The following is a 16,417-nucleotide window of genomic DNA, read 5'->3' as shown; positions in this document are numbered from 1 at the left end:
TTGACTGTGCTGGTCTCTTTCAGCTGTGTCAGGGATGTCTTCAGCACTGTGACCTAAGGTCAAACATGACAGCTTAGCTTATGGAACACCATGCAATTGTCTAAAAAGCCCGGAAAAGACTGGTATTGATTGCATACCTCCTCCCCCACCTGGGAGAAAAAAAGGTTTCTCTTTTGGAAAACCAAAAACTGCCGGTGGATCTTCTCATGGACAAGTTGCATTAGGCAAAGAGCAGGGGGAAAGAATGCATCCTTTACGAAGGAATGCAATCCTTGCGCTGTTGGCTCATTTCGGGCTTGGAGCGAGAGGTCTGCAATGAGAGCAGGGAGAATCCGACGCATCACGTCTGTTGCTTCCTTATTTGACTCCCACCTGGTAGTGTTTCCTCCCTACAAAATTCATTGATGAGCTTAATAAATGACAGAAAAGCAAATCTGTGAATAATCTAATAATGAATACTGTTAACCTGCAGTTTGATTTGTGGGAGTTCAAAAAGCCTCTCCATTTCCTTAAGACTGCTGATCCTGTTGCTGGAGGCCTGGTAGAACCAGAAGATCGTTCCAACAGTCCTAGCATATTTGACGAGGTATGGGTGTCCCCTCTGCCCCTTAATGCAGTCTGACACAGCCAGATTCAGGCGATGTGCCACACAGTGCACAGTTATCAGGCCAGGGAAAGCGTCCTGTAGCCTCTTACCGACTCCAGTTTTTTTCCCTAAAAGAATAAAAAATTATCAATTTAACAATCTCATCAAATACCTAAATTAAAGGTAAAAGCAAAAGAGATAACTCACCAATCATTACTTGTCATCTCTGATGACTCTTACTATAGTGTCATACAAAGCTGCAGCATCCCCGGAAGACACTTCAACCAAATGCAGAACTTTGGTTTTAACTACAGTGTTTCCCACTTTGTCCGGTCCCAAAAAACGATATGAAAAATATATTTTCAGTCCAAGTAATTTTAATTAGAATATACACATCCGTTTTATTTAATTGTATGAAGTAATCTCACCTCACAACAAGACCCAATTGTTTAGTGACAGAGATGTCAGTGGTCTCATCAACCATTAATCCCCACACTGGAGATTTGGACAACTCTGCCACCAGCTGTTCATCTAAAATCTGGCCGATGATTTCCACCATTTCGTCAATTATATGGAACTGACCTAGGGACAGAAAAGTAATAAAGCTGATCTACTTGGTAGTGCGATTATGCGGAAATGTTCCATTTACAATCATAAGTAAATGGCTGCAATATTTACATTCAAACCATCAAAATAAGCACAGCCCAATCGCTTGCACAAGGAAATAATGGGCTCATAACTGGTGTGGTGAGGCCACTTTTGCTTGAGGCATTCATATACTATTTTGAAGCAGCCTTCAAGAGCCCTGTGGTCCATGTCCATTTGTGCAGCTATGGCACGCTGCAGTGTTTTCCCTAAAGACAAAATATATATATTTTTTAAAACAACTTTTATATATGAATTTTTGTAATTAAAGGCTTTTGTAAAAGTGTTACCTTCTTTAATGCATTTTTCTTTTTCTTCTGCTGCTTTATGGATAGCTGTAATCTCATGTCGTTTTAATGTATCCAGCCTGTAGTTTGTAGAAGGCTGTCTCACAAAGCCAGAAGCAAGCTGCATCGTGGGGGCACAATGCTTTTGACATAGATAGCATGTCATGCCCTCCTTACTATGTCTCAGCCAGGTAAAATTGTTAAGCCACTGAGAGTCAAAGCCACTGGCTCTGTGTTTTTTTGAAAATCTGAGATGGTAAAAAAGTCAATTTTGCGTTAATGCACTCCTTATGACCTGATAACTGAATACCCTCTCCTTACTTGTGTAGTGCACTCTGACACTGATCCTCTCCCTCGCTGGTCATTTTCACTACTTGTGGTTGTGCATTACTTTCAGACCTGATAAATGTACTGCATTTCATCAGTAACATGAATTATTACTTTGTAACTGCTTGTAATTCTCAGATTGTGTCTGCACTTTGTTATCCTCCTCGCAAACTCGCTTAAAGTAATCACTGATTCTACCAGAAGCCATATCTGCAAAGCTGAAAACATTAAACTAATGGGTTGTAGCATTAATTTAGGGAACCTTTTTTAAGAAATTGAACATACTTGGATGGAAATTAAACAATTTACCTGAATGTTCCCCAATTCACAAAAAGACAATGCTCTTGAACATTCACTATTTATTTTTTTTTTTTTTTTTTTTGTAAACTGCCTCTACTATCAGTAACTGTAATGTGATTACTGATGAAATTATACTATAATTTTTAAATGTTCATTGATGAAATAAAGCAAAAATAGTCTAAATTGACTAAATTGTGCCTAAAAATTCCACAAAAGTGGGTCTCGGAGTGTGCAGTCAAAGAAACAACAACAAATTCTGTTTTGCTGACACGAGACTTTTATTTTGAAAGATGTGTGTAAAAAAGCGGTTAACTTTTCTGTCAGAGGCAACTCTTTTGGAGTCGACTCCCCGGAGAAAAAACACTTAACTTTACCTGATTCAGTATCTGCTAGCTGTCAGATGAGATGTGGTCAGGCTATGTCAGTGTCATTATTCTGATGTTATTTTCGTAACTTATTTCGAAATAAAGTTTCCTCACCTCAGAAAAATGAACTTGAACCTGTCCTGTCAGATGTTAACGTTACTGAGCTGGTAACATCTGACAAGCCCTGTAAATCACTTGAATGTAAATAAAGCGACAAAAAAAAAAAAAAAAAAAAAACTACGATTACACAACTGAAATTAGTAAGCCATGAAATTACAAAACAGTTCTAGTAGCCTACTAGTAAATTACGTGACTGCTACTTGTGATAGCTTATTTTATAAAAACGGCAGAAGAATTTCGGGCTATTGCCTAAGTCAGGCTGGCTCTATGGATATATTTTAAGTAACCTAACTAAGTGGTTTAAGAGCCGAAGCTTAAGAAAAACACTATCTGTACCTGGCTGTGACAAGTGAAGGCACTTCGATGCTGCAGAGAAGGTGCTTCTTGACTTGCGTGCGTCTGTGGTGGTTGTGATAACTGACAGGTGATGTTGAAAAGGGGGAGGGGCAGGGGCTCGTGCGCTTTCGCAGAAATTTACCTTGCTCCGTTTGAGACAAGCACGTTTAAGTGCTTAAAGCCCTGCATTTCAGCCCGAGCCCGACGGGCCCCGACTTATTTACGCCCCTAGGGCCGGGCTTCGGGCCAATTTTCACGTCATAGTTCACATGCGGGCCGGGCCTCGGTCTTTTTTTCGGTTATCCTTCTTTTTATATTTTTAGACATTAATTAAAAAAATATGAGAAACTGACGACGACGATAGAAAAACAAACATAGAAAGACATTTCATAACCCCATAACTTTCATAATCTAATAATTACACTGACATATGACTGACATGACAGTCTCATGCACGCACGCACGCACACACACACAGAAGGTTTCCCGTCAGCGCGACCCACGATTCACCTCATGTGCAAATAATGGAGAATATTAAGAGAAAAATCGCAGATGGCCAACTTAAAACGCAGCGGGAAGAGTGATAGAAGAGAGGAGGACTGGGTTAAAACCTTACACTGTGGATGCTATTCTTTTTCTCCACGATGCTCTGTAAGAGACTGCTCTAACTTTTCGTTTGATTGGACTTTATTTTCGTTTAACTGTTGGAAACTACTGATGCTTTTCGTTTGATTGGACTTTATTTTCGTTTAATTGTTGGAAACTACTGGAAAAAGAATGGCCATGTTCTGTGGTGCATTTTTGAGGTAAGATAACCTGCAAGTTTGTTTTTAATTTTTTTAATTTAATTTGTTTAGATAGGCTATTGCTCCTTTCGTTTGCGAGCGCTGGTTCGAGCAGCCTGAGCCTGCCTCAGTATTTCAAAAAACGTTGTTTTACTCCCTGGTTTAGTAAATAATCATTTGTTAAATTAACTGTCTGTGTGATATGCTTGAAGTGTTTTATAGCCTATCTATGGGTTGTATAGCCAAGTAAAGTAGCCTATTAGCGTTGATTTGAGAGGCTAAATTGATCAAACATGTTTTAGGCTACTCGCTGTCGGTTCGGCTGCTTAGTCGTCATTTAAAAAAAAAATGCTCCAAACATTTGTCTAAATTAACTTGATAAAGAAATGAAAAGAAACATAACTAACAAAACTGACCTATTTTAATGGCTGCAAATAGGGAAGGCTGCCGCTGTGTAATAATAATAATAATTAAAAAAAACGGACTCGAGTCGGACTCGGGCTGATAATTCTGATGAGCTGTCGGACACGCGTCGGGCTTGTGCCTGAGCGTCTCGGGCCAGGGCCGGGCTCGTGCTTATTCTGGTGCAGTCGAAATGCGCAGAACGGTTTGAGAATGGACACCGGCCGTGAACCCGCTGCGGAACCGTGTCGGTGGAAAAGAGGTATCTAATCATGTGATTCCGTCTTGAGTTTTTGTCGACAGACGGAGGCGGCACGATGCAGGAAAAACCCTGTAAGAGTCAAACTGCCCAACTAAAGGAAACACTCATCACCATTATGGTGACCAACCATTTTCAATAAATCGTCAACATCTAAACCTCTGTTAATTCTCAATACGAACTTCTGTAAATGTATGACAGAAATAAAGTCAGTCTGGTTATAAGTGAAGCTGGTAATGCTGTTTGTGGAGTTGTTTAATCCTCCTCTGCTGAGATCTTGAGAGATTTAATGTCTTCTTTTGTCTTCAGTTGATTTCATCTGTGGCTGGAAGTCAGTTGTAGTTCTTGTGTTTCTCTTTTTTCTGTTCTTGTTTCTCTTTCCTTCAGTGATTCTGCTTGTTGACAGCAGGTGTTCATCATTAATGCCCAATCATTACTTAATTAATCAGTTAAGTATCTCATTAACTTTAACTCTGTTTCAGAGTTATTTTAACTCTCTGTAGAGAGGCACCAAATGTTCTCTGAGCAGAGTTAATTTTACTCTGGGGATTTTGCTGTGTACAAGGTAGCCTGCACGCTTTCAAACGAAGGCGCTTCAATCCAGAAGCAAGGCTGGATGTGATTTTTGTGGACTCTGATGGGGTTGGAGAAGGAGCTATAGATGATGGTGGACCAACCAGGGAATACCTACGCTTGTTGATGAGGGAAATCCAGATGTCAAAAATATTTGAAGGGCCGGAAGACAACAGACTACTGGCTCTTGATACTCATGGTGAGGATTATCTAATTTGCTTTTCTTTTTTTCTTAGGAAATTTAAATATATGTATATACTAAATACATATGTTTTTCAGCACTTGAGAATGGCTTGCACATGACCATTGCAAAAATGATTGCAGTGTGCATAATTCAAATGCAATGGATGCTTTGTGATTTCATGGCATAACTTTCTAATGATTTACTTGCAGATTAAAGAAGCAGACTCTGTTCAAAAAGCCAATTCTGCTATATCAGATGCTGGGGACAGTCTGAACATGATGGGAGCACTTAGGTACATCTCATCACTTGAAGAGAGGGATTCCCTGGTCCAATCTGCAGCAGAATACTTTGTGAATGGGCGGATAAATTTGGCTCTCAGACAGTAAGTATCCATCATGAGAATCATGTAAATGCTGTACAAAGGAAAAATGTAGTAAATGGAAAGTTTGGTTGTGGCTAAAATCTCATTATGACTAAATGTCCTGTGACAGATTTGAAGAGGGTTTCAAAACTTTTGGTCTGATGGACGAGCTAAAAAATCATTCAGAAATCTTTGAGGACCTGTTTGTCAATGCGATCAGACCACTGGAGGCAAAAGATCTGACAGCTCTTTTCGAAGTGGACTTCTCACCCCTCGGCAGCAACAAAAGGCAACTGGAAAATAAGACCATCTGTTTCTGGAGAGACTGGTTAATAGATGTAGAAGGTAGGGTTTTTAGTGCTTTATCATTTAAACATTACAACCACTTTGTGGTAAAAAATGTATTTGCATTTAATGTGATTTTGAGTGACACATTTTTGTGTGACACATTGTGAAGTTAAATTTCTTTCCAATAAAAAAAACTAGTTGGCTTGAAAAAGCCACCATACTTAATCTGATATTCAATTTAAACCTTATTCTGCTTCTTTGTGTGTCTGTCTGAATCTGTGTGGTTACAGAAGGTGACAGCAATCCGTTGACACTGGAAATGGTGCTGCAGTTTGCTTCTGTGCCTCCTCTAGGATTCCCCCATCAGCCAAAAATCGAATTCTTACTTGGATTTGGTCAAGACACCAGAATATTTCCAGAGGCAAACACATGCCTTAGTATTCTCAGACTTCCAATTCACAGTACCTACAAATCGTTTAGAATCTACGTGACCGAAGGTATTCTGCAGTCGCCAACTTTTGGCACCATGTAGTACCTTGTTCATGTAAGGGTGATAAAAGAAATACTTGAAATAATTCTCTTAAAGGGATACTCCACTTTTTTTGGAAATAGGCTCATTTTACAACTCCCACAGAGTTAGACAGTTGAGTTTTACCGTTTTCGAATCCATTCAGCCGATCTCCGGGTCTGGCAGTACCACTTTTAGCATAGCTTAGCATAGATCATTGAATCGGACAAGATCATTAGCATCTCTCTCAAAAAAATGACCAAAGAATTTTGATTTTTTTCCTATTTAAAACTTGTTACATCGTGTACCAAGACCGACGGAAAATGAAAAGTTGCGATTTTCTAGGCTGATATGGCTAGGAACTATACTCTCATTCCTGCGTGATAATCAAGAAACTTTGCTGCTGTGCCATGAGTCCAGCAGGCGTAATGATATGAGTCCAGCAGGCGTAATGATATGAGTCCAGCAGGCGTAATGATATGAGTCCAGCAGGCGTAATGATATGAGTCCAGCAGGCGTAATGATATGACGCAGCGCCTGCCGCCTGATAATAGGCTACCGAGCTGGGGACTATTTTCAGGCGCTGCGTCATATCATTACGCCTGCTTCACCCATGGTACGGCAGTTTTCGTATAGGAATTCCGAGCTGTTTAGTTTTCCTATAAAGAAATGAAGATGAGCAGCCCAGAATATTGGCCATCTGCTTAATGGTGTGTCCCTGTTTCATTAGAAACTCAATTTGCTGCTTTGACACATTAATGGAAGGTCTTCCACGTATACACCTATGACAAAAAGAAACAAAGAACAATTGAACAACAATTAAGAGACACTGCTGAAACCACATGAGCATTCTTAACGGTGTGTCTCCACTGGTCGCTCCGCTCCTCACCGTTATGAATGCCCGTGCGGCCGTGTGCATTTTACTTAATCTAGTAGGTTTTCAATCTATTAAGCAGTCTATCTATCTAAGTGTAATATATTAAATGTAAAAAGCACAATTTAAATTATTGAATATGAAGTGTCTGTGTTCCTTTAATAATTTGTTTGCAAAATTCTAGGAATTTTCAAAGTTGGGCATGGGAATTAATGGATTAATTTACAAAATTGCATGTAAGCCTTACAGGGAATGCAGTTGAAAATAATCTTGTTTAAAACAACCAGATTTAATGCCAATTCAGCTAAATTTCTACCCTGTACATTCCTCACTCACTTCAGGGCTATTGAGACCAAACCTCCTGCATGCACTGTGCATCCTGCACCTGCACAGATCATTTCTGTTTCATTTTACATTTTAAATGGGACTTTTTTTTTTTTACGCAACATTCATGCTTTTCTGTTGTTTTATTTCTGTAAGAAATAAAGTTCTACTCACAAATAAATCAGTCAAAAATGTCTTACTTTTTTATTTTACTTTTTACAATAATTGTAAACTGTTACTTTGCATGCATGTCTGCTTATGACCAAACAAAATGTTTATATAAATGTTTGTGTATGATACCATTTGTATAAATTACCCCAAATTTCCAATTGATTCCCATTTAGTTTCTAACAAGGAATATTTCCCAAAACTCCACAGTCCATGAAAAGTTTCTAGAAATGTTCTGCCCCTTTGCAACCCTAGTTTTTAAAAAAACCTGTCTACTATGTAAAATTGCTCTGAGGTCAGGTTAAAAAATAAATAAAAAATACTGAAAAACACATTAATGAGTTAACAAAGATCGCCCAAGCCGACGAACCACTGAAATTCCCCAAAGTTATGACGTAGTTAAAATCAATTTGAACATTTGCGATTGTTGCCGGTGGGTTTAATTGCATCAAAGAGGCCAGTCTGGGGTATTTATTCGCAGCTTCTTATTGACGCTATCCTTTCCACCTTAAATGACGCGAACTTCCGCGTTTGCTGGCTACGTATTGACGCTCGACTTAGGGACCGTGTGATTTTTCTCTCTTTTTTGCGTTTTTAAAGGTATTGTGTTAGGCCTACTTTTGTGTCTATTTTCAGAATAAACGAATAATAAAAATGTTTAAATGCAAATAACACTGATATATCAGCGAAAATGGACTGTAAAAATATAAAGGCACATACGGCTACAGTATTCTTTAATTATTGTACATGTCATTAGCTCAATTTAAGGACCATGTGGGTTTTCACTTATTCACACTTTTTAGAGACCCTGTTTGTATTGTTTATATTTTCAGAAAATAATATAATAACAAAATGTGAAGGTATTTAAATACATTCAATACATGTAATGTTTTTTTAAATTATTATTACAAATTAGAATTTAACAAGGTAAACAGATATTATGGGTGCGTTAAATTGGACATTGTCCCATTATATTAGAGCTACTCCTCTAACGAAATCCACGTTTTGAGCAGTTTTTACTGTAGAATTAATTTTTAATGAATTTTTGAATTTTGCATTTTACAGTGCACAATAAGCCGCCTTATGCTGCGTTCACACCCCTGCAAACACGTCCACTTGGGGCCCACATGGGCTTTGTTGTTGGGCCCCACATGGGCAGTAGATGGGCTAAACTAAGTGGGCTCCAGCTGGGCTCCACTCCTAAGATATTATGTTTTCTATATAATAGAAATAGATATTAGATATAAATATATAGTATTTATACTATTATATAATATAATATAATATCTTATATTGGACAGTGTAGCTAGACAGCATCGGATGGTGGTCTGTAGGATGGTTTTGGAGACGAAGAAGAAGAGGAGGAGAGTAAGGACTGAAAGAAGAATAAGATGGTGGAAACCGAAGGAGGAAGACTGTAGTGTGAGGTTCAGGGAAGAGGTCAGACAGAGGCTCGGTGGTGGTGAAGAGGTGCTGGATGATTGGGAAACTACCGCAGGAGTGATGAGGGAGGCAGCTAGAAAGGTACTTGGTGTGACATCTGGAAATAGAAAGGAAGACAAGGAGACGTGGTGGTGGAATGAGGAAGTGCAGGGGAGCATAAGGGGAAAGAGGTTAACAAAACAGAAGTGGGATCGACAGGGTGATGAGAAAAGTAGGCAGGAGTACAAGGAGATGCAGGAACAGGTAAAGAGGGATGTGGCGAAAGCCAAGGTAAAGGCATACGAGGAGCTGTATGAGAGGTTGAACACTAAGGAAGGAGAAAAGGATTTGTACCGATTGGCCAGGCAGAGAGATCGAGCTGGGAAGGATGTGTTGCAAGTTAGAGCAATAAAGGATGGAGATGGAAATGTGTTGACTAGTGAGGAGAGTTTGTTGAGAAGATGGAGGGAGTATTTTGAGCAGCTGATGAACGAGGAAAATGAGAGAGAGAGAAGGTTGGATGATGTGGTGTTAGTAAAGCAGGAAGTGGATAGGATTAGTAAGGAGGAAGTGAGAGCAGCGATTAAGAGGATGAAGAGTGGAAAGTCGGTTGGACCAGATGACATACCGGTAGAAGCATGGAGATGTTTAGGAGAGATGGCAGTGGAGTTATTAACCAGATTGTTTAACAAGATTTTGGAAGGTGAGAGGATGCCTGAGGAATGGAGAAGGAGTGTGCTGGTACCGATCTTTAAGCATAAGGGAGATGTGCAGAACTGCAGTAACTACAGGGGAATTAAGTTGATCAGTCACACCATGAAGTTATGGGAAAGAGTAGTGGAAGCCAGGCTGAGAGAAGAGGTGACCATCTGTGAGCAACAGTATGGTTTCATGCCGAGGAAGAGCACCACAGATGCCATATTTGCTTTGAGAACGTTGATGGAGAAGTATAGGGAAGGACAGAAGGAGCTGCATTGTGTATTTGTGGATTTAAAGAAAGCGTACGACAGAGTGCCAAGAGAGGAGTTGTGGTATTGTATGAGGAAGTCAGGTGTGTCAGAGAAGCATGTGAGGGTGGTGCAGGACATGTATGAGGACAGTGTGACTGCAGTGAAGTGTGCAGTAGGAACGACAGACTGGTTCAAGGTGAAGGTTGGACTGCATCAAGGATCGGCCCTGAGCCCTTTCCTGTTTGCAGTGGTGATGGACAGGTTGACGGACGAGGTCAGACAAGAGTCTCCCTGGACTATGATGTTTGCGGATGATATTGTGATTTGTGGTGAGAGTAGTGAGCAGGTTGAGAAGAGCCTGGAGAGGTGGAGGTACGTGCTGGAGAGGAGGGGAATGAAAGTCAGTAGGAGTAAGACAGAGTACATGTGCGTAAATGAGAGGGAGGGCAGTGGAGTGGTGCGGTTACAGGGTGAAGAGGTGAAGAAGGTGGAGGAGTTCAGGTACCTGGGGTCAACAGTGCAAAGTAATGGAGAGTGTGTTAGGGAAGTGAAGAAAAGAGTGCAGGCAGGGTGGAGTGGGTGGAGAAGAGTGACAGGAGTGATTTGTGATAGTAGAGTATCTGCAAGAATGAAAGGAAAAGTTTATAGGACTGTGGTGAGACCTGCGATGTTGTATGGATTAGAGACAGTGGCATTGAGTAAAAGGCAGGAGGCGGAGCTGGAGGTAGCAGAGCTGAAGATGTTAAGGTTTTCGTTGGGAGTGACGAGGATGGACAAGATTAGAAATGAGTTTATTAGAGGGACAGCGCATGTTGGACGTTTTGGTGACAAGGTGAGGGAGGCGAGATTGAGATGGTTTGGACATGTGCAGAGGAGGGACATGAATTATATTGGTACACAGCAAAATCTCCAGTGTTGAAATCCTGGTGTTAAGGACTTTTAGAGTAAAGAGTTAATTTTCTGGTGTTGAATTTCAAGGGATTAACACTGCTAGTGTAAACCGCACTCTCTGGCTGGTGAAAATATGTAGAGTTATTAAATTTACACCGAGAGAGTGTAATTAATTACATCCGGGACATTTACACGCTGGGCGCGACGAAACGACCTGAAACTTTTTTCACAGACGCCATTTTCTTTGACTCGCGATGCAAGGCATACGAGGAGGGAAAACGCAGATATTAAGTGTTTTATCGCATATATATATGCATTTTATAAACTTTTATTACATCATATTGTTTTATTACAATATTTATGTGCTGTGAACGGCTAAACCGGTCTCAGAAAGGCATTTTCGTTGACGCGCGATGCAGAGCAGACCAGGATGAGGTTGCTTTTAAACAGAGAAACGACGAAAGTAAGTGTTTTATCTAATTTACAATATGTATTTTATAACATATTGATTTATAGAGAAATGTAAATGCTCTCCGTGCTTAAACGAGCCGAAACCTTTCTCAAGGGCGACATCTTTGACTCAATACGGAGCTGACGACGAGAAGGTTGTAACGTTAACAGGGAAAACACCGAAAGTAAGTGTTTTTAACCTATTTTACAACATGTATTTCATGGCATTATATTGTTTTATAATTCCGTGTTTAACAGTTTAGAAGCAGATCTCCTAGAAGTGGTAAATGCCTCACTTCTCTCTGGGAGTTTTCCATACTCCCTGAAAACTGCAGTTATCAAGCCCCTCCTGAAAAAGAGCAATCTGGATAAGACCATATTAAGCAACTATAGGCCGATCTCAAATCTTCCTTTCATAGGCAAGATCATTGAAAAAGTTGTCTTCAATCAGCTGAACAAATTCTTATGCTCGAATGGATACTTTGACAATTTTCAATCTGGTTTCCGACCGCACCACAGCACAGAGACAGCGCTCATAAAGATAATAAACGATATTCGCTTAAATACTGATTCAGGCAAATTATCAGTGCTGGTACTACTCGACCTCAGTGCTGCATTTGACACTGTTGATCATAACATACTTCTTGACAGGCTGGAAAACTGGGTGGGGCTTTCTGGGATAGTCCTAAAATGGTTCAGGTCATACTTAGATGGGAGAGGTTATTATGTGAGTATAGGAGACCATAAGTCTGAGTGGACATCCATGACATGCGGAGTCCCTCAAGGCTCAATTCTTGCACCACTCCTGTTCAACCTGTATATGCTCCCAATGAGCCAAATAATGAGAAAGAACCAAATCTCTTACCACAGCTATGCAGACGACACACAGCTCTACTTAGCCCTATCGCCTAACGATTACAGCCCCATTGACTCCCTGTGCCAATGCATCGATGAAGTCAACAGTTGGATGTGTCAAAACTTTCTTCAGTTAAACAAAGACAAAACTGAAGTCATTGCGTTTGGAAACAAAGATGAAGTTCTCAAGGTGAACGCATACCTTCACTCTAGAGGTCAAACAACTAAAAATCAAGTCAGGAATCTCGGTGTGTCCCTAGAGTCAGACCTTAGTTTCAGTAGTCATGTCAAAGCAATAACTAAATCAGCGTACTATCATCTGAAAAATATTGCAAGAATTAGATGCTTTGTTTCCAGACAAGACTTAGAGAAACTTGTGCATGCTTTCATCACCAGCAGGGTGGATTATTGTAACGGACTCCTCACTGGCCTTCCCAAAAAGACCATAAGACAGTGTCAGCTCATACAGAACCAGAAAATATGAACACATCACACCAGTCCTCAGGTCTTTACACTGGCTCCCAGTTAAATTTAGGATTGATTTTAAAGTATTATTACTGGTATATAAATCATTCAATGGCCTAGGACCTCAATACATTGCAGATATGCTCACTGAATATAAACCCAACAGATCACTCAGATCACTAGGATCATATCAGCTAGAAATGCCAAGGGTTCACTCTAAGCATGGTGAGTCCGCTTTTAGCTATTATGCTGGACCAGCTTCCAGAAGAGATCAGATGTGCTCCTACTGTAGTCACTTTCAAATCTAGACTCAAAACACATCTGTTTAGCTGTGCATTTACTGAATGAGCACTGTGCCAATGTTTGTCCGACTGTTTGTACTGTACTGTATTTTATTTTTTATTTTTCTAAACTGCTTTAATTATTCTTATTTCTTTTTATTATTTTAATTTCTTCTATGTAAAGCACTTTGAATTGCCATTGTGTATGAAATGTGCTATATAAATAAACTTGCCTTGCCTTGCCTTGCCTATAATTACAATATATTGATGTACGCGCCTAAACCTTTCTCACAGACTAATGTTATGCCCTGCATCTTCTTTGACTCGTGACGCAGTGCAGACACGGAGTTTGCTTTTAACAGTGAAAACACTGAGTAAGTGTTTTAACCCTCTGGGCTTCTTCGTATAATAGTCACACTTAGCTTCCTCCCGCCCGAAAACGGGCGAAGCCTTAAAATTTTACTTTACTTTTTCCCAGGATAACCAATCAAATATATTTTTGTTCTATAATGTTTTCTGATTATTATTTAGAATTTTTAGAATTTTTTATGATACTTTGCATTAATTATATAATTTTTATGAGCTATTTTTTCCATTAGAATTAATATATATATTTTTATTTTATTTATTTTATTTTATTTTTCAATAAATGCAACATTTCACATCAAAATAGAGTGCAGGCCTAAAAAAAAAACATTTTCAACTGAGAAGAGCGCCATCTAGTGGCTTCAAAATGTATTAATTTGTGTCATGTCCTATAACCGCCTATAGGCGGCCTATAGCTTTTTTATTTATTTATTTGATTTATTCCCATTCGGAAAGAATGTTTTTTATTACTAAGCAACCACTGAATGGAACAACACAAATCTAAACGAGTGCTGAGTAATCCCTCTAAAACCAAGTGTACCGCCAGCAGGCGCCACCTAGCTGCGAAAATATTCTTTACCATATTTAAAAAAAATCTTGCCTTGATTAACACAAAGTTGATGTCATTTGAAAGCTTAGAGTCTGAACTTTACAGTGAATGTATCCACTTTGAAAAACTCTTTAAGTATTGCTGAGTTATTTGCTGATAAATAGAATTTCCTTTTTTTCATAATCTATAAAATAATGTACTGCAATGTGTCAAAAACATCATACAGCTCATGAAACATTCTCAGATAATTGAAAATGGCACTTCATTTTTTACAGCATATTATTACAATTAAAATGAGCCCAAAATTAACATAATCTATTGCTTTTATGACAAGATATTCTTCATGGAGAAAAAATTGCCCATGAGGGGGTGTCAAAGACTGTACAAAAAGGCTATCTCTTTTCCAAATGCTGTAACTTTTGATTCCTTTATCCAAAAATTATTAATTTTTTATCCAGATGCAGCTAACATGTAGGGGGACTTCACTAAAAAAGAATTTTCCTCCTACCTTATTTCCTTCCTGAGTTATTCCATGACAAATAAGAAAGATATGCAAAATCATAATAAAAAGTATATATATATATTGTCTTTTATCCGCTGTTTCTTGGCAGGACAATGTCCAAATGTAATGTAATTTATATTTTCAAAAAATTTAAAAAGAGTTCTTTCAAACGATACCTACCTTTTGACTCTTCTTGCTATAGTTTTGGAGTTATTATGATTATATAATTTTTATATAGTTTGGGGCAAAATTGGCTGTTTCAGTCTTACCAGTTCATTTCTCTCTGTGTGTGTGTGTGTGTGTTTGTGTGTGTGGGTGTGTGTGTGGGGGGGGGAGGGTGTCTTATTTGCACTCTTGATGTTCTAGAGTGTCACCCCTTCATTGCTGTACACTTTTTTTCAGCACAGTGGCTGATCTGTAGCTTGTACCACCAAAAGTTTCTCTGAGTTTTCCTATTTTTTCGTATTTCCCATTCATTTCCTATGTCGCCCGTTTTCGGGCGGGAGGAAGCTAAGTGTGACTTTTTTTTTTACGACCCTTTAACATATCAGAATCATCTCCTTGATTTTTTTGTGTGTTCATATAGGTAATAAAACAAAAGTCACCAAGTTTCACCCCCATCCGATGAAGCAAAAAAATTAAACAATTCGAAACGTTCAAGTTTTCGCCCGTTTTCGGGCGAAGAAGCCCATTAACTCATTTACAATAACGTTACGTATTTTATAATGTTATTTTGTTTTATGACAATATTTGTGATGTGCAAATATCATAATGTATTTATCCTCAAACTATCTTTTACTCTCGTTTGCCAGCACACCTAACTTAACTTATCTTAACTGAAACCTAACGTTAACTGAAAAACTAATTTTCTTAGAATGTGTAAGTAATTCTTTAAGATTAAATGTTTATGAAAATGTATTTATCAGATTCAATTTTGGTTGATGTTTGGATATGCTTTAATGTTTAAATGTATTGATTTTGCTATTTGTGTTTGCTAGGAGCATTTCCATGCTGCACCATGAGGCTAACCAGGCTGTACAGACTAGAACCTGGTGAGGGTCAGATTTTACAGATAACATATGAGATAATCATGTGCATAAACATAAAAAATAATCATAGCTTTGTTGCTATTTGGTATAACTAGATTTTTTGTTTCATAACACTCATTTTGAATTTGCCCAGTCAAATTACTTGATGACAGATGTTTAGATGTTTTCTTGCTTTTTAATTTTAGACTCAACTGATTGGGAAATCTCTGCCCATCACCTGCCCCCAACATCATAAAGCCACAAGAAGGGAACAAATATTCTTCCGTCAGCTGACTATTTAGTGAGGTTTCTTAAGGTGCGTGTCTAAATTTATTCCTAAAGGGTTAGTTCACCTACAAATGGAAATTATGTCATTACTTCCCCTCATCTTGTTCCAAACATGTAAGACTTTCTTTTATCTTCACAACACAAATGAGGATATTTTTAATGAAATCTGAGAGCTTCCTGTCCCTCCATTGACAGTCCATGCAAATACCACATTCAAGCCCCAGCAAGGTGTAAAGGTACATCATTAAAGTACTCCATGCGACTCCAGTGGTTTAACATACATTTTATTAAACTACGCAAGTGCTGTGTTTGCAGCAACAAAACATTTACCACTTAATTTGAAGGGACAGAAATTTTATAAAAAATATCTTAAGTGTTCCGAAGATGAGCAAAACTCTTACTGGTTTGGAACAACATAAGGGTGAATAATTAATGACAGAATTTACATTTTTGGATGAATTAAGTCTTTAATTTACTTGGAAATCAGTAAATTCAAGTCTTAAAGGAGAAGTTCACTTTTAAAAAAAACTTTTGCTGATAATTTACCCCCATGTCATCCAAGATGTCCATGTCTTTCTTTCTTCAGTCGAAAATAAATTAAGGTTTTTGATGAAAACATTCCAGGATTTCCCCCCATATATTGGACTTCAATGGGACCCAAACGGTTCAAGGTCCAA

The 16,417-nt window shown here is 38.7% G+C and overlaps 1 long non-coding RNA gene across 1 annotated transcript; it reads left to right on the top strand.

Moving 5' to 3' along the window:
* The first annotated feature begins 10,953 nt into the window (after window positions 1-10,953).
* LOC307162023 lies at window positions 10,954-15,913 on the top strand. Its single transcript, XR_013821843.1, has 5 exons — window positions 10,954-11,418; window positions 11,521-11,590; window positions 13,301-13,380; window positions 15,423-15,476; window positions 15,659-15,913. It is a non-coding gene; the product is annotated as an uncharacterized lncRNA (long non-coding RNA).
* Window positions 15,914-16,417: the final 504 nt, after the last annotated feature.

Source organism: Squalius cephalus, assembly GCF_949319135.1.
Source record: "Squalius cephalus genome assembly, chromosome: 1".
NCBI classification, from domain to species: Eukaryota; Metazoa; Chordata; class Actinopteri; order Cypriniformes; family Leuciscidae; genus Squalius; species Squalius cephalus.
Note: the sequence above shows the minus strand (reverse complement) of the source record. Positions and strands in the feature narration are given on the sequence as shown.